Source organism: Cavia porcellus, unplaced genomic scaffold (genome assembly GCF_034190915.1).
Source record: "Cavia porcellus strain 051 isolate PalLab524CR breed Dunkin Hartley unplaced genomic scaffold, mCavPor4.1 scaffold_1, whole genome shotgun sequence".
Classification (NCBI taxonomy): Eukaryota; Metazoa; Chordata; class Mammalia; order Rodentia; family Caviidae; genus Cavia; species Cavia porcellus.
The window spans coordinates 203,703,461-203,726,365 of NW_026947484.1; the positions used below are offsets into that span (position 1 = coordinate 203,703,461).

At 40.4% G+C, this 22,905-nt stretch overlaps 1 pseudogene; it reads right to left on the reverse strand.

The window, feature by feature from the left end:
- Nucleotides 1-342: 342 nt before the first annotated feature.
- On the reverse strand, nt 343-18,435 carry LOC134477854 (protein lin-9 homolog; annotated as a pseudogene).
- Between the last annotated feature and the right edge of the window lie 4,470 nt (nt 18,436-22,905).

Consider the following 22,905-nt stretch of genomic DNA (forward strand, 5'->3'; position numbering starts at 1 on the left):
TTTCAGGTACCAGTTAGGATCAGGTCTTGTGCTCCTGCATAACCCAGACTCTGGTCACATGTGTAGCACAGGAAGTGTGGAGATCCCAAGATTATGGTGTGGGGTTCCCAAGTAGGAGATAACAGAGGTGGATTAGATGAAATCATGTATGTGGGAGTCGAGGCTCAGACACTTACAGTGAGTTCTGGCTCCTTTCATTGGGTGAATTGGATTTGGATCACTTATGAAGCAAGGACGAAAAGGAGGTCAGGGCTTTTTACTTTTATTGAGGAAGTTCATGAGTAGTGTGGAAGGAGCGTAAAGCTCAACTGTGGGTAGTTTGACACAGAGCAGACTAAATGCTCAAAGGAATTTGCAAATAGACATGAGAAAGAGAGCAGCAAGATAAGCGCAGGAGTCAGTGCCCGGTATCTGAGTGTTGGACAGGCAGCTCCATCCCAGGTCTGTGAACTGATCTGTGGCCTGAAGCCCCTGATCTTGAGCAAGCTCCTAAGAGTACCACTGATCTTTTTGCAAAACTTTGTCTAGGTCCTTGTTCAGATAGTTAAAGCTCTAATCAAGTGTTACATTTCTCTGCTGAAATTCAGTGCCAATGAACACAGAATAGATTTCAGTTTTTCTTCCTCTGTGTCTATTTCCTGTTGTTTCCTTGTATGTTCTTTCTGAATCATGAGAAATTTTGATAATCTCGTCACTTGAATAAGGCATTCTACTGGAAAACCACCCAATGTTTCAGTGTCAGAGCCAGAAATTATACTTCTCCGAGGTGACTTGCCTTGCAAAGGACCACAGTCTGTAATCAGTGACTGGAGATGGGATGTGTAACACAGCCATGATGGGGTCACAAGAAATCAAGAAAGCCACTGTTTATTTCCAAAGCATGGGCATGGCTTCATCAGGCTCATTACTAATAAATTCATAGTCAGGGATGGTAAGAATCTCAAAGTCTGCTCTATCAAAGGTCATCTTTAATACAAGGAGTATTGAGAGGATCCATGACATCTGTGTGTCCTGTGAGTAGAACACCATGTATGACACACAATCGGGCTATAACTTTGGTCCCCATAACCAAGGGCAAAGGAATTTCATCTGGGAGAACTTTGAATTGTGAGGCATCTGTCATTTCCTTTGTTGCGAGAACCTTATTTTCTGGCATTTCAGTTTTAATGTTGACCTCTTCCTCAAACAAAGTGGAGAAAATCTCTATGGGTTCTCCATAAGATGTCTGATTTTTCCCCATTCTACTCTTGTTTACTTTCTTACTTTCAAATTAGGAATAAAATCCTTTAGACATGCACAGCAATCATCATCATCTTCAAAGTGTGTTTCACCTATATTTGAATAGAACCACTCATATATGCCCCATTTCTGAGTGCTTGGAAGCACGAGTAGGTTCTGTAATGTTCTGTGAAGCTTTGGCATCTGTTGTTCATATTTGGGCTGTAAGTGTCTGTGGAAACTTTGCAACTCCCTGACTTCTCATAGGCGATCTTGTATTTGTTTGTTTATCATCATCATCATCAGAAAAGAGTTGACTTCATTTTGAATTTCTGAAAGGAATTTCTACAGCAGGACTTACATATCTTTCTTTCCCACCAGGGGTTATGTGTAAATCACTTTTCATTCCATGTATTAGATAAGCTTTCCTTTTTTAAACTGATGAGAGTTTTGCTGAGGAGCCCTCATCAGCCAACTGGTTGATCTCTGCATCTTATAGAAGCTTCTCAACTTTTTCAAAGGCTGTCTTCTGGATACATTGTGGGGCTAAGTTTCTCTTTGTGAGGGAAGTTCCAATGCAGAGGCCTTCTGAGCTGCACTTCTTCTGCCCCTCCCTGCACACGATGTGTGGCTGGCACAACACTGTCCCAGGTATCTGCACCAGGGGAACTTGCTTGAGAGCCCAGAGGGTAGGGCACAGACTGTGCATTGGCCTGGAGAGAACACCGTCAGGAGTCCTGTACATCCATGTTTCTAGCAGTACAGTTTGATTTGTATATTCATGAAAATAATAGCAATATCCATGAATTGATGAATGGATAAAAAAGAGGTATTTTTTAATAATACAATGGCATCCTACTCAGCCATAAAGAAGGGTACACTTCAGATATTTATATCAAAATGTGTGGACGTTGAGACCACATTCTTAAGTGTACTAAATCAAACACACATATATAAATATTGCTTTCCTTTTTGTGAGAAGCTAAAAATGTAAATAAGGAACACAATATATACTAGATATTATAAAATAGAAAAATCTCAAATGGGAAAGTGTCTGAGTTACTTTTCTCTCATTGCTGAGACAAAGCACCTGCCACCCAAATTTAAAAACAGTGGCTTATTATTTCACAGTTTGGAGATTTCAGTCCATAACAGACTGGCCCCAAAAGAGAGAGGGAAATAGCAGAGAGGCAATAGTTCATGACACTCAAATACAGAAACAACAATAGGAGTAAAAGAGAAAACAAGCCTCTTTCCACCCCATTTATCTTTTCTGAATACTGGGGTTAGGATGGCACAAAACTTGTCAGTGGCCTTATCCAGAAATCCTTCACCCTTAATCCTGAAACCCTTAATCACAGCATTGCACTATGCATCAAAACTCTAGATTCACCTACTTCTGAAAAGACCCATCTGCAGCTACATGTACTTTTGCAAGACCAGTTAAACACAATCATAATAGAAGGAGAATTTGAATGGAGGGACCTGGAAAGGAAGGAATGAAAGAGAAAAATGAGAAAGATGGAAAAATGGAAATGCAACTCTTCTAAATAGGAGGCAAAGAGGAGCTGAAGGGAGGAAAAGGGAATGGGGAAAAGCACAGGAGTAAGATAAATCATGTACAGATAAAAAAATTCTTGTTGTGAAAGTGATAATTATGTATATTTAAAATATACCAATAAACTTAATTTATAAATTTCCCAATCACTGACTAGAGAATAAGTAGTGAAATACGGTTGAATAGTTTAAAAAATAATTACAAACTAACACACATAAAATGGGTGTGATTACATTCATTTTTTGTAGTAAAACAGACAATGGCAAGATGAAATCCATGGTGCAGTTATGATTTTCACAAGGCTCATCAGGAATGAGTGTCATAGGTGATGAGATAGGAATGATCTGGAGGAGAGAATGGGTGAGGGACAACAATCTGCTCCCTGTCAGCATCATCTGTATGCATGGTCTAAGGGGGAGGATCAGGCAGATGGAATTTTTAGAAGTAATACAAACTTTTCTCCAAATGAAGTACCAATAAACTTCATTGAAAAAAGAAGAGTGTCTTTTACCATTAACCTGGTTTCATTTGTACAAACAGAATCACAATGTAAGTACAGAAGACAACCTTTTCCCCCTATTTTAGATCTGGTCACATTATGTGCATCTGAATTTACTAACACACAGGAACAGTTTCATCTGAATGAAGAAGGAATGCTTTTCCAGCCACTTTAAATCTTCATCAAAATTAACAGAAGTAGTTTTGGTTGTTCCATGGTAACTGTATGAGGCTCATAATTTATTGTTTCACTTACATCTTAAAATGAAAGTTTGAGTTGCTCAATGTAATATCCAGACTCAGCGAACACATTTCTCATCACTTGCAGCTTCTCATAATTTGTGCGTGGTGAGTGATGAGAGCAGAGAAACAAGATCCTTAACAGATCACCAAATAAAAATTTGGAGATATGCATGAAAGATGATTCACTTGTAAAGATCAAAAAGAACACATAAAGCAGCTATGGAGACAGAGGTAAGGGTATCTGGAAAAGATTTATTCACTCAAACACTTTGATCCCAGCCTATTTTATTGAGTTTACAGAGCCCTCCTCCTCATGGGTATCTAGAACTTGCCACAGTTTGATTGGTTCTCTGGGCTGTCATTCGTGGGGCCTAGGTCAAGTCACTCTAAACCAGGCACACCTGGTGATGTATGCTATCAGGGACGTGATCTAGATCCTCAATCTCCCAAACAAGTACATAGCAAAGGCTTAAATAAATGAGACAAGTGGCATGATTTTAAGGCTCCAGGAGAATCAAAATCCTCTACAGAGTACAAGACTCAGTGGGCTAAGTCAGGGAATATCTCTGGGTGGCCCATATTTATTTAGTGTTCACACAAAGAAGGGGTTAGAGTGGAATATGCAGGAAACCTGAGCAGTGCCCCTTCAAGCAACAGGTGTGCTAATTAAGGAGAACAATCCTAGGAGAAAGTCTCCAGCTGAATCTGGCTGCAGAGTGAAATGGCTGTAGCCAAAATCTCCATCCTGTTAGTTCGGGTTTGAGCTAGGTGTCCTCAACTGTGGCCTATCTTGCTCTTTGAGGTATCACTATGTTCTCAGTTCAGCCATGCCCTAAATCTGCACATGTATTCAGCTTCAGTGGCCCAATAGTGCACATTCCTTTTGGTGGGCTTTGTTTTTGTATTTTCCTCTCTGTCTGTCCTTGTCAGGACCTTTCCTCTGTTTTCATAGTCTGGGTATGAAGATGATCACAGAAATGCAACCTAGGCTTAGTGATTTCAACCAGGTGATTCTTTTGTATCTAGTGCAGTAATTTAGTGACTTTAGAGTGTGAAAATATATATGTGTATGACTGAGCATATATTTTATATATTAAATAAGGATATTGATTTAAATTAGATAAACCCCTCCATCTTTGGTCTCTTTTGTACTTTATTGAGGGTCGTGAGGGGTAGCTCTCTTGATTCTGTGCACTTGGTTGTATCCATGACATGGAAAGAATCTCACTCCCTGATTGTTTGTTTTAGGTCCTTATGCCATTGTTCTTCTCTGGTGACTTTCTGTATCTAACCTTATCCCTTTGAGTTCTCCCTCCAGGAAAGTATTAACTCTTCCTTTTCAGGGTTTTTAAGAGAGCATAGTAAGGCCATTTTTTGTTATTTTTCTTCCCACAGATTCTTTTCCACTGCATTTCCCCCCTCCCAATACATCTGTCCCTGATGTTGGGGAAATGAGTAAGGAATGACATGGAATCTTTAAGCTGAGTGATGTCATTTTTGGGCGGGGAGAAGTGGATGGAAGTTTCAGCATACAGTTTTTCCAGTTGTATATTGTTAAAAGGAAGAAGGCACTATCTGGGTGTTCAGTTGAAGAACTGAAGTTAGTTTTGGTACTTTTATTGTTTCTGGAATACAGTCAGAGAGAAACCTGAGACTCTATAGCCTACAAAGCATAGCAAGAGAATGGTCGCTAAGAGGCCTTACAATGCAGCAATCAAATGGTCACACAAGGAAGACATTGTCTATCTTGCTGTAACCCCTGGGATGTTGGGTAATCTATAGCCTACTGTCCATGTAACTATTAGGCTGTTTGGCTGATTTGATTATCCTGTAGGATAATCTGACCCTTGTTTTCTACCTGGTGAGAAGTGTTACTTTTTGTGCAGCATCATTTAATTTTGTACAGATGGCCCTTGGCGGGTAAGCATTCATGCCAGAATTTGATGATATTCCAGCACCATTTCTGAAAGCAAACTGCAACAAATCTTGACATCTTACAAATTACACAAATCTCACAGCATTTTGGGTCCAATCAGATTCATTAGCATTGAAGTTGGTTATCTGCAACAAATTACGTATTACTCCATATGGCTTTACTTAACAAGGTGCTTAAGACTAAGTGAATTTGACACCTGCATAATCAAATAACCTCTTGCTATATATCAGTGACAATGAAGGCATTTTGAGGTTTAGTTTGGAACTATGTACACAGGCAATCATGTCCTCTGTGTCAGGAACCAGGATGGATCATGGTCTTGTGTGATCATGTGACATCCTGTGAGGCATAAGAGATTTTTCCCTTAGGTTGCCTTTCTTTGTAGCACCCTGCACATTAATGATTTCTTTGTTCTGGGGTGCAACAATCCTCCTGCTTACCAAAGCTCATTACTCACCAAAGTTTGGGTAACACACCAAACTTTTCAGATGCCATAGAAATTATTTTATTGTGTCATGGGTCTTTTAAAATCTTGCAGTCAGAATACTGACTTTCCTTTTTATTCCTGTTATCATTTTAACTCTGGCCTCCAAACCTCAGTTGTTGAACTCATAGAAGATCAGTCATACCAGTATTTTAGTGGGAGCATTGTGCTGAACTGGATAATCCTCTCTGGATATTAATAATCTTGAAATATCTAATATATTCAGACAGCTGTTATTTCCTTACTGATAATGGTTGCCTTAGAGTTTGAATCCATGTAGAATGTTAAAAGATAACTCATGTAATGTTGTACAGGGAAAATAGAGATCAAAAGGGCATAACACTTTAGATTAACAATTTTGATGACCCTGTTATATTATGTATTTTTAGATTATTAATTTTTAATTTCTAGAGTGATATTATCTTGACTGCATAGTGTTTGAGTGTCTAAATGTCCTAACATATACGTAGCATAGATATAACAATCATATAAGCAGGGCTTGAAAATAGTCACATCTTTTGACTGGCCTTTCAGTGCTGGGGTGGCATGCACATTGCATTAGCTGAAATGTGAGTGAGTGGAAGTCAGATACTTGGACATGAAAAGTTTACCATTATAAACGTTTACAGTCACCGGTTTGCAAAATGGTTTTCAGTTTTGTGTCTTTAAAAATCTGTACACTTGGGAAACATACAGCCTTGAATATAACGTGAAGTCAGCAATATACTGCTACAGGAATATAGAAATCTATGTATGTGATATTCATCTACTTAATTTTCACTCCTAAGGTGAAACCCACACTCTTTTTAACAGATTTTACAGTGTGAACTTCACTGACAAGATTCCATTTCTTCAAGGCAGTGTAGGAAGTTATTGTCATATGCAGACATCTTCCTAATCCACAGGACTGGTTTGAGCCTCAGCAGGCATTATGTCCCCAGGTTAGCTGTGAAACCAGTGAAAGACTTTGGATGGGTGAATGCTCAGGGATGTAATGGGACCCTCATGCTCCATATTTCTCTGCTTTCTTTCCCAAGAGGAGAATGAGCCTGACAGAGGTAGCCGAAATAAAGTGAAATTGGGAGAATTTACATTTGGACTTTCCAGAGACTGTGGAAGATATTCCTACTCATATTCCTTTTTTCCCCCTTTTTTGTTTTAAAGAGATTAAGGCAAAACAGTACATAACAAAGCATATCAGAAAAGAACAATGTAAACAACACAGAATTTCACTAGAAGAAAACCCCTAATTAAAAGTAACTACCACAATGTCTCTTTCTTTGAAATAATTGAGTATAACTGCACACACAATAGTATCAAACACAACAAAATAGTATAAAACATTCAGGAGAATGAGAGTATTACAGGGCCTTTAGAACCAAATAACTGAAAACAAACAATGGCCACTATAATATCTCTATTTCCATAGAAAATTTGTTTATACTTTCAAACGTAATACAATCCAATAAGGTACAACATGATAGAGCCAATGGAAACAGAAGAGCAAAATCACGGTCAGACTCAGAGTAAGATGATATTATAGCAGTATTGGCTATTATAATGATTTCTTTCCCTCAAATTAGCTGTTCATACCTTCGGGTTTAGCTCAGCAGCATAAGTTCTTGCATGGCAAATATGAGGTCATGAGTTCAATCCCCGGATACCAAAAAAAGAAAAAAAAAAAAAGAAAAAAAAAAAAAAAAAAAAACTACTCCTATCCCTATGATGAATTAATGGAAGAATTTGCCCAAGTGTCATCCACTGGAAACTGGAGCCTGAAGAGCTAAAATTTCACACTCAAGATTGGAGTATCACACTGAATCAGAAACGGCTCAGACAGAGATGTCTCAATAATCCTTTCCACAAGTGCAAGAGGGAAATCAGGCCAGATTCTACACAGCCCCTCTGAACCTTGTTCCTTTTGATTTGTGACAGAAGCCATGCTTGTGTTTTGTACATGGATGGGAATGTTTTGTGTTTTGGTATGAAACGTGTTGTTCCCACTGTACACCTTAATCTCTCCTCAGCTGGAGAAAGTGACAGAGAGTTTCCAAAAAAAGAAATATTGCAATAATGACAAGACAAACCAAAGAGGCATCAAAATGCATCAACACACAGAATTCCTTCCAAATTTATTGGCATTTTGTAATTCTGAATGCTTTGTTGTCCACATAGACATTAGAGTATCCAGAACACCATATATGAGAACATTTATAAAGTACTTCTATAATGAAAACATCATTGTGTTCTTGCATAGCATTAATACCATCATAGATTGTGCCAAACCTATCAAAATCAACCAGTTCAAGCCAGAGTCAAGGAGGCAGATCGAGAGAGGAATACGTCCCAGAAGAGTCAGTCTATAACCACCACACCTGCAATATCCAGGACAAGGGAAGACAGGAAGCTTCCACACTTGGGCCGAGTTAATAAACTGGATCAGCTATCAGATGGGTCCCAAAGTCCAGGAGGTAGTGTGAAGGATCTGAGTCCTTTCGCAAATTGTGAGGCTGTGGCAAGCAGCCTCCTAAGAACTCCTTTGAAGCTGAAGCTCTCTAAGTCAGGGAGAGTGCCCATCCCTAGGTTACTTCCTGGCTGCATCAAGCACCTTGACTTCCTTGACTGCTATCAAGAAGGCCTCCTGATAGCTTCTTCTTGTTCTCAGGCCTGTCCTGCTCCCTGGTGGGCAAGGTAGAAACTGTCATTGTTTGGGAATCTCCTTGTTCACCATCTAGTGTGACAATGGCATTGTGAGTAAGGAGAGTGAAAAGCCAGGATTCTTCATAGATGAACCTGCTCTGGCTGCTGTGCTTACAAGAGAGGAAGAGGCAAAAGAGATCCCTGTGTGTCATGCACTATGGGAGGGCATAGTGGAAGACTCTGGATGCTGTCAGGCTGAATTCAGGTCCAACATGTGGCTTCCCCCAGGAGACAGTCCTGACACCATATTCCCTCAGTTCCCCTTATCTGGCATGGCTTCAGAATGTACCCTCACATCATCAGGATGTCATCGGCTTGGTGGCATCATTTGAATAGCTTCAACATGGGCTCCACTCAATGAGATTAGAAAAATGGGCACCAGCTCTGTAGGTGGACTACTGAAGGGCAAGTGCATTCTCTTGTCCTAACTGGAATTGTCCTCTGCCTCTCTACTACCCACTACACACTTTCTTGTCTTGGAAGCCATTGTCTCCATCCACAGTGTCTGGTCCACAGCCATAATGGGACTATTGCAGTAGGACACATTGCAAGCAGCTGAAAGCTGAAATAAAATTTGGTGGCTGAATGCATTTGCAGGGTGAAGCTCCCCTCTTAGATATTTCTAGAGGTGGGTCAATGTTTCAGCTTATTTGTGCCCAAAGTGGGCATTATTCTTCTCAGGATGGGCTCAGAGTAACACTGTTAGGGACTTGGAGTTCTGTACCTTCTCTCAGCACCTTGACATAAAAATGTTTTCTGAGAACAACAGGTCCTGGGTTGATGCTGGTGTAAGCCCTCCCTCGGTCCTTTACCCATCCTTGTGGACCAGGGCACAAGGAAAATCACTTGGAATCCCAGAACTGATTGCTTATTTAGCAGAAAAAGTAGGATCTATCTTTGGAGTGGATCTGGGTGACAAGTGTGTCAATGTTTCAGTGTAAGATTCTTCCAGGACTTGCATTGGCTTTGCGGACTGTGGGGCAGCCAGATACCATGTATGGTAGAAGTAATATGAAGAACATGGGGAGTAGAAAGGGGAGTCATATGAAATGGGATTGTAGAGGAAAGATGGCTGTGGTTTAAGGTAGGTGAAGTGTAGGAACAAAGGCAGGCTGAAGACCCACATCATGTCATCCTTTGGCTTTCAAAAAGTCAGCCATACTCACTGTGTGATTAGTCTACAATTTTCTACTGTGTAGGAGATAGAACATCAGAGCAGGCAGGTGTGTGTGTGTGTGTGTGTGTGTGTGTGTGTGTGTGTGTGTGTCTGTGTGTCTGTGTGTCTGTGTGTGTGTCTGTGTGTGTGTGTGTGTGTGAGAGAGAGAGAGAGAGAGAGAGAGAGAGAGAGAGAGAGAGAGAGACCAAGTGACGCCTAAGTGCTGAGACACCTGAGAAGCCCTTGGATGTTTCAATTTCAGTTTGGCTACACAGTTTTTGGGGTCTCTTTTCCTCCAGTGCATAAGGAAGTGATTCTCCCAATGCTGTATCTCAAGGCAGTCAGAGCCAAGGCTACTGATATGTTTAGACAATGAGCCTGGCTCCTCCTCAGCCTGTGCCCCAGGGAAATGGGAATGGGGAAACATAATCCTGGATCTGCAATTATCATCTGTGAATGTTTTGACTAAACTGTCACAAAAGCCATTTGGCCAGGGTCCTTGGGGAACCCACAAACTCCAGGGTGAGAGCCATTACCATCCAGTGACTGAATCTGATTCCTGTGTACTTCACCTCATGGGGAGGCCTCATCCTGGACAGACCCCAGATCTAACTTTCTCCAGATCTGGCTTTATCAGTGGGGGTCTCCTGAGACTGTGTCATCTTCAGTGAGCTCCAGACATCTAATATGTATTGAGGTATTTCTTTGGTTCAGCGCTCACTTCCTGTTTCTCCATGCAAATGGGATGAACAGTGAGTGGCCAACAGGAAGACATCCTACAATTTAAAAATATTTAATATTAAAAAATCAAAACAAAAAAAAAACAGTTAGAAAAAAAACAATGTTTAAAAACCCATTAAGAAATCGACACTACTTAATATATAGAAAATTGTTGTCTTAGAAATAGTTATTAAGATTAAAAGATCTGGGCATAATGATGATCAAGATTTTTGAGACAAGGTCTTGCTACATAACTCAGGCTAGGTCTAATCTCCCAGTCCTCTTGCCTCAGGCTTGACTGCTGTGATGATACACAACACTGGCCACATGACCCTAACTCCAGCACTCACTGTCTCTTCTGCTGCCTATCTGGGGCAACCCGTCCCACATGTGCACTGCAGTCACTGACCTCTGTTGCTATCTTGATGCTCCTCTTTCCTATATCTCCTGGCCAGTGCCTCTGAGCCTCAAGTCTGTTCCATGCCAAACACTATCTTAGCCCTTGTTCCTCACTGATTCCTGGGAACTTGATCCTCAAGTGCTCTCACGCCAACCCTTCTGTGCACAGTGCCAGGTTGCATTGCAGGTGGATCAATCCAGGCTCCTCTCCACACTCCCCAGGCCTCATCTGCCCCATCTGTGTCATTTCCTTTCTCGGATTGAAAACTTTATCTTTGAACTTCTTCCCACCTCCCCTGCTACAACTCTCCCCCAATCCTTGCCCCTCAGTTGACCCAAGCCAGGCTATCGCTCAAATGAGATGCTCCAGAGACTGATCTGGGAACACTCCCCTCTTGGTTTCTCCTCAACCATGCTCAGGTGTCCACATTCCTGGCTGGCTGCTTTGGTGCCTCTAACGTGGAGTTATGTTTCTCAGAATTCAACAACCCCTGATATGATGAGTATACCTCCTGCTTTCTTTGATTTAAAGTGTCATGGTGTTAGCACTGGTAGTACTGATTGAAGTGAGGGGCACCAGGCTGAGCTATATCCCCAGTCCTATATATAGTTTTACTTTGGTGTGGGTTCTCACTCAGTTGCCCATGGTGGCTTTTACATTTCAATCCTTCTGCCTAAGCCTCTGTGGCTGAGCTTGTTCTGATTATAGGAAAAATGACTCCTTTAAGGTCATTTTTCTCTAATCCATTGATAGATGCAGTGAGTGGAGTTCCAGTTCACATATGGAGTCCCTTTTTCTCCCTTTGGACATATGAGTCACTGTTTTATTGTTTACTGACTGTGTCTGTGATGAAGCCACAATGAATGTGGTTGGAAGTAGATAGGGAAGAGTGGAACAGGGATAGGAGATGACTGACATTGTCCCTCACTACTTGGATGTGGCATAAGTCTGTGTCTTTTACTTCTAAGAGGTGGCAGTCTCACTTGAGTTAGGTGGAGGCAACAATGTAGCTGAGACAATTTTTCTGCTCCTATGTGGTGTTGGGCATAACATGGTTACTTGATTTCCTACTGGAAATGCCAATCCTAAGGTGAAACACTTGGCTACCACTGCAAAGGGCTGAACACAGGCACTGTTCCTGGTGGGCCCAGAGCTACCCCTTTCCAAGTGTTTTAGGGGACAATCTCAGAAGCACTACCTCAGTTTGGGCCTCTCTGAGAGGTAACAGGAGTTGCAATTCTCCAGGGCCATAAGGTTCTGTGCATCAGGATTTTGCACTGAGATGTCAGGGACATAATCCAGTGGTTGGTGGGCCTTCTGGTTCCATAGATTTCTAGTGTATGCAGAGGGTCCAAAGATGTGTCCCCTTGCCATGGTTTTGGGATGATCTCTGTGTCAATCTACTCCACCTTGTCTTGGTGTCTTTTGTCTCTCATCATCTATTATCCCACACACTCTACTCCTAGATACCCCAAATATCTGCCTTTCCACAGCCCTTACCTGATTATCCAGGGAGTCTGGCTACTGAGGGATCAAGCGCAGAGTTGGGATCAGAACCAGACGTAGAGGTGAGTCCACGACTTGGGAATTCAAGGCCACCAACAGGGTGATATCAGCCACAGGAGACCCAGAGCCATGGATTCATGGCAGTGGCTGAGCTGGCAAGTTTCAGAGGGCAAAGAGGAGGTTAGGGAGACTAACCAGGAAAAGTGTATATGACCACCAATACTCCCCACCATCAGATGTGCTGATCCTTCCTTTTGTAATTCTAAGAATGGACATGCAGTTTCCAGCATCAGTTTAAGAAATGTGTGGCAAAATACCTGCTCCGATCCCTCCACAGCCAGAATTGTGTCAGGTAGAGAAAAGGTAAGGCACCGGTGTTCCCTCTGCCTGTTCCTTTCATTTGATCATGGCTATCTGTCAGTCATACCACAGCTCTGCACAATCTCTCCCTTCTGACCCTGTGAACCTAGGAGAGGTGTGTATGGCAAGACCCTCCTCTCTGAATCCACAAAATTCAGGAATGCCCTAGGTACACTTTCCAGGATCAGCAATCTGAGACTGAAGGGACAAGAGGCAGGAGGCTCACCAAGAATTTGGGGAAGCCTGGATGACATACTGAGTTCACAAACAGCCAAACTACAGAAAAGCACCATGTAACTAAAAAAGAAGGAAGATGGGGGTGATGGCGCCTGCCTGTAATACCAGCCATTGGGAGGCAGAGGCAGAAGGATCATGTGAGTGCATGCCATTCTGAGCTACAGAGCAGGTTCAAGGCCCATGTGCACTTCAAAGCATTACCCAAAACTATTACTTAAAAACCAAACAAAAGCAAAATGAAAGGGAATGCAAACAAAAGAATGTGCTGTACCCACAGTCCCTGTGGTGCTTCAGAGGTTGGCAAATAGTGAAGGGTTTGATGTCTCATGACGGCTCACTGAGCCCAGGTTCAGGTTGTCACAGGAGCCCCAGCCAGGCTTTCAGGTAGGGTGAGATGCTTTGAACTCTTTGAATTCTATATGCCCATCCTCCAGTTTACAGTTGCACAGGACAGAGGAGACATTTGAGACACGGCCTCAATGTGAATCCAACAGACAGTGATGAACGTGGATATATGGATGACAGATGTGGCTTCTCAGCAGAACAGTGAATGCTGAGACATAGATGCAGTTCGCTGTGGAGCCCTGGCAGGGGCATCATGTGTGTCAAGGTGGACTGAGTTCCACTGCTATGTACAACAGTTGCTTTGGGTCACAGGATGCCACAATTTGGCATTAGGCTTGAGAATTCCTTGGAGAGGGGACCTTAGGGACTTTGGGAACAGAGAAATTCATCCTTTTATATTCTCTTGCCTTTTCATCAAATTCCTTCAGAGCATGCCATGCACTGGAGATGATTATGAGGATCATGTGTAGGGAACAAAGAGTCACTGTTCCAGCAGTCCAAAGACTTTGTGTCCAAGCTCTATCTCCAGAATTCACACTGTACTGAAATCTCTGACCTACCTTACTGAATTGAAGCTGCTAAGAGACCTAAACCCAGCCAAGAACAAGATCTCTGTGGCTGCTTTTGGCTCTGTTCGCCTCTGTTCTTTCCCCAATATCCTTGTCCCCCATTCCATTTTCGCTGACCCGCTTTAGCTTTGCTCTTGTTTTCTTCATGATAAGGTGGAAGAGTGCTCTTGTGGTCTGCTTCTGGTAACCAGACCAGGGGTCAGAGTGGATTCCCATGGTCTAAAACGTGAAATACCAGGAACCTCATACTGGGCCAAGTGTAACTCACCAGCCCTCTCCAGCCCTCTGACTATAAGAAATAGAGTTGTGGAGAAGATATGGCTATGGCTATTATGAAATAGACCTACGAATGAACTTGGGGTCCTGAACTCTTGCTTTTCCTATCAGAGAATTGGCCCAAAGCTTTTGGAGAGGGATTCTGAGGGATCACTAGCAGGTGTTTGGAGTTCCTAGGAGAGATTGCAGGAGGTGGTGGGTGTATGCCGGCAGGACAAAATAAAGGTCATTATGGAAAAAATTACAAGGCCAAAAGTATTAACTCTGCTACGCTGCCACACAACATGAGTAGGTAACTTGGAGTGGTGTCCCCCGAGCTCCTGCCATGTCAGAAGCTACTGTTGCATGTTTTTGAAGGAAGGGGCATGCTGGCTTGTTTAAGGTCAGGGCAGGAGGAATTCTGACCCATACTTTACATACCGAGCCCTACTGATAGCTTTTCAGAGGATTCTTTGCTTCCCTCCCTTCCACTCACTGGCACGAACCTGCAGATGATGTGGAGATCTCTGCTCAGCTCTTCTCAGGTTAGAGTAAGAGTGCTCTTCCAGTGTTGATCCCAAATGCACAGGCCCTGTTCACATAAACAGTGGCTCTGATATTTATGTAAACCTTCTTGTGAGTGGTAGTGTTCAGTCTATAAGTCCTATCACTCCACTCAGGATGCATACACAGAGTGGCCATTGCAGAGAAAAGGCAATGAATGTTAAGACATTTTAGACCTTTATCCGGTAAAGACCAGGGGCAGATACCAGCACCTATTGGGGTCAACCTATGGTACCCACGATAAGATAGCTGGAGAAAATGGGTCCTGGTGGCAGCAGAGTCCAGCACCCTGCAGAGATAGACCAGAGTGTCCAGCACAAGCCAGCACTAGTGCAGACAAGAAAATAGAAAAAAATATATTGATCTTTGCACTATGTTCAAGTTTTGAAGAAGAAGTAAAAACTCACCAAAATAGAGACAAAAATTGAGATTTTAAAATTATACTTTTATGTAAAATAGTGGCTTCAAGATACTAAAGTTGGTGAAGCCTTTTTTCCCTTCCTAGAAATTCACTCATAAATAATCTTAAGTAACATTTTACAATAAGCCTGTACACAAGACTTCTTTAAATTGTCTTTTCCATCTGTTCATCCCAAGGAGGCAGCAGTATTGGTGAGCAACATATCTCAAGTTCAGGGACATGTAGATGGCTTGGATTGTAATCTGACAGTGAGAAAACATACCCTAGATCAACCACCTTGGAGACACCCCATTAAATAAATGTGACATAGAGGAAATTCAACTTTCAATTTGCTGGGACTCAGATACACTGTGTTAGTGTCTCCCAAATTTGAAGAATGAATTCTAAAGAACAACCGAAGTTGAGAGTAGGAAAAATTTATTAAGAGGTTGCTCCTAAGAGAGTGGAGCAGACCCTAAAATAGATTGTCACTGAGGCCACTTCTCTTAAGAATATTTTATAAAGCAAAATCACGAGGTGGATGAAAAATTGTAAGGTAAATACAACATAAGTCAAGTGATAATCATCCAACATTATTACAAATGTATCAGTTTAGCTATTTTCAAAATAACGGAGGCAGGTCACAGAGAAAGAGTGCATGGAGAGAACAAAGACATTTTGGGAAGGAATGCATTTAGAGATTATGGTTCACTACCTATGTGACTGATGTCTATCTGGACTTTACTGGGCCAGGTGGTATCAGTTATGATAATCACAAGTTATTGTTTATATTTAGGGAGGCATGTGTGCCGAGTCATTCCCTCTTCATCTTGAGGGCAGGGCTTGGTGAGACGTGCTTCCAGCCACAGATGCAATATGTTATCTTCTGCACTGACTCCCTCAAGGATCCTGCCCTGCTGACTTGTCATAAGATGTATACTTAGCTGTCTGTAGTAAGTGTACTACAGTCTGGTTTGTAACATATCTCATTTTTCTGAGCACCCACTCTCTACTCTTGAGTATGTCCTAAAATAAACGTTTCTCATATCTTTTTTCCTGACTTATCCTTAAAATTCATTTTCTATGATGGAAGACAGCTAATGTGCAAGCATTCCTTAAGAGGGTGATTTAGTTTCCTTATTTCAACCCCAGGGCCTCATAGGCCCAACCCAGTGATATTTATCTTGGCTATCACTGAGGGATATAAAAGACATGAAAAAAGCAGAAAGCTTTAACCTAGTTGGATCGCACAAAAAGCTTTATATTTTTCCAATATCACTGTATGAATGTCCACTTTATATGCTTTAATTTTGTAATTTGGACAACTGTTTCTGGGAAGATAATATGTAATCTATTAACTGGGGATTTCTTACTGTATATTTTTTTTTCTTGAAATTTTGCATTACTTGTATCCTTTTACTGCTTTTTTATCTTTTCTTTTTGTTCTTTAAATAAAAAAAGACACAAGTTTGTGAATATAGATTCTTTACCAGTAAGGAAATAAAGGAGACGATATGTAGCTACCCTGATAAGAACCATGGAGGGGCACTGGAAGGATGGAGTCCTGTGGGGCCTATGGGACTAACTGATTTTATTTACCTGGAACTTACCACGACCTGATAGCTTCACTGGGCTGTCTGGATTAGGCCAGGCCCCCTTTCCTGTATTTTTTTCTTCCAGTGATCTAAGTGTAATATTTTTTCAGCTCTTTATTTATTTGTCCATGACAGGACATTACCTGTGGAGTGGAGAGCAGGTTTGCCTGAAGTTTCCTTGTTTATACTTAGCTTCAGGTTAATCAAAGTGTGTGAATATCTATTTTAGTAATACAGTCAACCTAAAATGCTTCAATTTCTATGCATATATACATAAATATGTGCATGTATGCATGTATAGATGTGAGTATATATTTATATACATTGAATAGGAGTCTTCTTCAAAAAGAATCAGCCTCTACACCTCTTTCTGATTCCCCTTCATTTTATTGGAGATGGAGAGAGACAGATTTTTGTACTGTTGTACCAGGTTCTCTGTGCTCCAAGTATCAGCTCCAACTCTTTGTTAAGTTCCTAAAGCCCCATGTATTCTCTTTCATTTAAAAAAATAAAGTACTTTTTCTTTCTCTGTCCTGATCATTAAGCTGGTCCCATTGGAAGGTTTCTACTAGATTTGTGTCTCCTTCTTGTCAGATGTAGCTAGAAAACTAATGAGACTCTTGTTCTGTTATTTTCTTGCCTACAGACCCTAGCCCAAAAGGCACACCCTGTTTCTCTAGGGTCATGCGAAAGGGTGGAAAGCTCCATCAGGTAAGGTGACTGCTATTAAATGCATGCATTATTCCTTACCAAATCCACAAATCTATACTTATAATTTTAAGAGTGAGGTAGTATATGGTGATGGAGATTTTAAGGGATAAATAAATCATCCTTTGTAAATGAGGCTAGAAGTATTTAACAGGGATGTTATACCCTGTTTTGTGTCTCACAATATCCACCATTTGAAGACTGCACAGGGTGATAAAATTGAGGAGATTCTGATACTGAGCCTTCTGTGGTCTTGTAGACTTCCCACAGAGACAGGAGTATTAGAGTGATCTCCAAAAAGAAGACACAATATTTACTCCAGTGAAAGTATCACATATGGAGATATTGGAGAAAACTGAGAAACAATACAAGTAGAGTGAATCACAAAGAAAGGGTAAGATATCAAAATCATGAAAGAAAAGAGAGAGATAAACAATAAAAAACAAAAATATCCACGAAAACCAAAACAATATAAAACAAAGCAACATCAAGAGAACAACAGAAAATGGAAGACTTGTTAAACAAACAGAAAAAATAGCAGTAAAATTCCCATGATGTTTACAGCTTGAGGTGGGTCAAAGATCTGGAAAATGTGCTGTGTAGTCATGACAAGTTTGCAATAGGAATTTTCTTGGTTATAGCATTTATAGTGGCCTCTGGATGCAGGGGCTGTGGTTTGTCTTCTGTAGCTGCTGCTTTTCCCAAGTAATTTAATAAAAGATGCTGATCTTACCCTATTATTCGTACTCCATATGTCTGTGTGCTGAAGCACAAAGCGAGTTCATATGAGTTACTAACTGTTGGCTGTGTTGTCACTGATGTTTGGAGTTTTCCACTACTCTGGAATCATTTGCCCATCAAGTGTACCTCTTCCTGGGCATCCCTGGGATGCAAGAGTCTCACCTGTCCCAGGCCAGCATGTTTACACCATCCAAGACCTTGCTGTGTTGTTGGGTCTCACCAGGGGGTGCCAGCATGTACATTTCTGCTAAGCCCTTTGTGGGTCACCAAAAAGAACTTATTTTAAGTAAATTGATTTGTGATTGTCTAAAGACACTTTACTGTTCCCATGCTTTACTTTTTCTTAGTACTTATTTGCAGTATAGAATGATTAAATCCCTCCATGAAAGGTTTATATGTACACAACACATTTCCTAACATATACCTTTTATTTGGTTTCTATTTATATTTTGTACTTCATAGGAAAGAAAACCCACATAATATATAGCCATGAAAGTATAAATTCAAAGCCTGTGCATTTATCTATATGTCACTAGAGGTCCTCGTTCTTTATGGCACAGTAGTATCCCATAGTGTTAGTTAAACTATCACATATTTTTCTAGGTTTATTTGGATACCAAAGCCATTTTAAAGTTTATCTCTTAAGAATTGTGGTGCTACTTGTATAGGTATGCAAATGCAGTGAAGGCTGTTTGGTATAGAGGGCTAAGGCAGCACCCTACCCACCAACTCAGGATTGCCTCCAAAACAGATTTTTGGGGGCAGCCCCAGGGTTCAGGCTGTGCCATAAAAAGCAATGAGAGAGGCAATGAGGACACTGTTAGTCCCAAATAAACCCATAATCTAGATAATTCACAAGTCAATAGTGCATGGCAGTGGCCCACCTAACAGAGGGCTTTATGTACATCATTGCTTGGTCAGGTTGCTGGCCAGACCCCAAAGAGAAAATAGTCTCCCTCAGGGACAAGTCTGGAATCAGCTATGTAAGGGACACTTCGAGACACTAGGCTTAAAAAATTGGGCTCTGTAGACCAGCAAATTTGGCCAGAGACAAAGTGTTGGTTACAATGAGCACTCAAGGTAAAGAGCAAATGTCACACCCTGTAACCAAAAGAAAGTGGTGTTTACTATCCACATCCTTTGAGCTCTTGGAACTGAGGGCATGCATAACGAGTTCCAGCACACTTGCACTTTCTCTGTGAGAGCTTTGGATCATTGCTCCCGGTGGGATGAACCTTGCCTAGCTTTCTGTACAAACTTAGGAGGCACAGGAGATCGTGCAGGCCTGACTAGGTGACACCTATCCAGCTCCCTTGAGCCCCGGAGCTGAGAACTCCTAAGGTAAGTTTCAGTGCACTTGTGCTCTCTCAATGAGAGCTTTGGACCATTGTTACCAGGGGTTACGACCCTCCTCAGCATCCAAGACCAACGGAGGATGTATGGGAGGTCCCTGCCAGCGTGACTTGGCCACACCCAGCAACCTCCAATCATTCCTGGGGAGCTGCAGACATGCAAGGTGATTTCCAGCACACCTGCAGGAAGTTTACACCAATAAAAAGCCATATATATGTATAGGAAAATGACAAAACAAAAGAAAAAAGTGCAATCTCAAACCTCTAGCTCATACTAAGCAAGCTTAATCATCATATACACAAAAGAAACTATAAGACATACACCTGAAATCCCTGAGATGATATCAACCAAAATAAAGAAACAACTCTCAGAAGCTATCAAACAATTCAGATCAGAAATTACATCCTAGGGTAAAAAAAGAAAGGATAAATGTAATGAAAGAAATGCTAAACCCATCTACAGAAGACATTGTTAAAATATTAGAGGAATACTGCTAAAAGATGGAAACCAAGAATGAACAATATAAGAAACAAACAGAATGCATGAAGCAGATGCAAAAATTATACAAGAAATAAAAAATTCCATCAAAAGTTGGCAAGGCCTCAACAAAAGTGAAGATAGAATGGTGGACCTCAAAGACAAAATTGCAGCTATAAACAGGAAAAGAAAGATCTTTTAAAAATAACAAGGAATTAGGAAATTACAATTAAACAGCTGCAAGATGATTCAAAGAAAACAACATAAGATGGATAAAGAAAATGAAAATGGATAAAGTAAATGAAAAAGAAGTAGACAACACAAATTGTATCAAGATGCTATTACAGAAGTAATAGCTGAAAAATTCTCAAACATGAGAATGGAAACTGACATATGGATCAGTGCAGCATATTCAATTCCAAATAGTCATACCAAAATAAAACTACATCCAGGCATATAATATTCAATATCTCAGAAGTCCAACATATGAACAGAATATTAAAAGCTGTTTCAAGAGACAGATCACCTATTAAGGAAAACATAACAGTATCACAGCAGACTTCTCAACAAAAACAACGAAGTTAAGAAGAGCATGGGATGAAGTTTTTCAGACCCTACAGGAAAAAGACTTCCAACCCAGACTGATGTACCCTGAAAAACTGTCTCTCAAAATGGATGGAGAAATAAGATACTTCCATATGAAAGAACACCTGAAGAATTTCATGATCGCCAAACCAAACCTGCAAAGAATATTGAAAGACATTCGAGATAGACATAAGAAAAAAACCACTAAGGAAGGCAGACTATTAAACAGAGTGCAATGACAAAGAAGCAACAGGAGAAAGAAAACATGTCAAAATAAACCAGTATTTATCAGTTATAATAATGTAAGTTGCTACAATTCACCAATTAAAAGAAACAGACTGGCAGAATGGATCTAGAAACAACATCCAACTATATATTGTCAGTAAAAATGCTATGTAATCCAAAGGGAAACTTATAAACTGAAAGTGCAAGAGTAGAAAACAGCATTTCATGCAACACTAACCACAAAAAAGGCAGGGGCAGCTATTCTGTTTGCAGACAATGTGAACTTCAAACCAAGATTGATCCAAAGAGATAAAGAAGGTCACTACCTTCTAGTTAGGGCATAACTTCAATTGAAGAGATAACCAAGTTAAATATATATGCACAAATTTCCAGAGCACCCAGCTATACAAACCAAGTTTTAACAGAAATAAAAAATCAAATAATCAATAACAGATTATAACAGGAAACCTTAACACACCATTGGCACCAAGGACAGATCAACCAGACAGAAAATCTGCAAAGCAATAACAAAACTGAGTCACAACTATGAAGAAATGGACTTGATAGATGTGAACAGAGTGTTCCATCCAAGAACATCACAAGATAGTTTCTTCTCAGCAGTACATGGAACAGTCTCTTAAATAGATCATATAATATTCCACAGAACATACTTAAGTAAATGCAAAAGAATTGAAATTATCCCATGCATGTGATCAGATCATAGTGCCATGCAAGTAGACATTAATGATAAAAGCAACTGCAAAAAAAAAAAGCCCTCAAAAACCCATGGAAATTGAATAATACAGTCTGGAGTAATCAGTGGGTCACAAGGACATTAAAAAAGAAATTAAACAATATTTACAAGCAAACAAAAACACAACTACAACTTACCAGAATCTGTAGAATGCAATGAAAGCAGTCCTCAAAGGAAAATATATTGCAGTGAATTCCCACATCAGGAAAACAGAACAAACACAAATGAACAATCTGATGCCATGCTTCAAACATCTAGTAAAACAAGAGCAAGTCAAGCCCAAGCCAAAAGAAGAGAGGAACTTATAAAGACTAGAACAGAAATCAATGCAATACAGACTAAGAAAACAATACAATGAATCAATGAATCAAATAATTGGTTCTTTGAAAGAATGAATAATATTGATGAAGTCGTAGCCAACCATATTCTAATCAGGAAAAAAAAACTCAAATTCATGTAATAAGGAATGAAAAGAGTAAAATCATTACAAACTTTGTGGAAATACAGAACATCATCAGTATCGATTTTGAAAACCTCTACTCTGATAGATTAGGTAACACAGAAGAAATGGGAAGATTCCTAGAAAGATATGAACTCCTAAAGCTGGATCAAGAAGATGTAAAATTGCTGAATAACCCAATTTCTATTAATGAACTTGAAAATGAAATTAAATCCTTACAACATAGAAGAGCCCATGCCCAGCTGAAATCACTGCAAAATTCCACAAGAAACACAAGGAAGAATTAATGTCAACATGCCTCAAAATCTTCAATGAAACTGAAATGGAAGTAACCTAAGTCATTCCTGGCAGTAAATATTTCCCTAGTACCAAAATCTGAGAAAGATCCAACTAAAAAGAGAACTACAGGCCAGTCTCTGTAATGAAAAAGATGCAAAACTTCTCAGTAAAATTTTGGCAAATAGAACGCAGCAAATCATCAAGGAGATTACACACCATGACCAAGTGGGATTCATCTCAGGCATGAAGAGATGGTTCAACATACATAAATCAATAAATGGAATCCACTGCATCAATAGAGCAAAAAATAAGAACCACATCATGACTTCTATGGATGCAGAAAATGCTTTTGAAAACGTCCAACACACATTCATGCTAAGAACCTTACAGTAAATTGGAATAGATTGTCTTTAACTCAGTATGATAAAGGCCATCTATAACAAACCAACAGCCACATCATATTAAATGTCCAAAATCTGAAAGCCTTTACCCTAAAATCAGGCACAAGACAAGGATGTCCATTATCACCACTCCTATTCAACATAGTGCTGGAAATACTAGCCAGAGTAGTTAGACAAG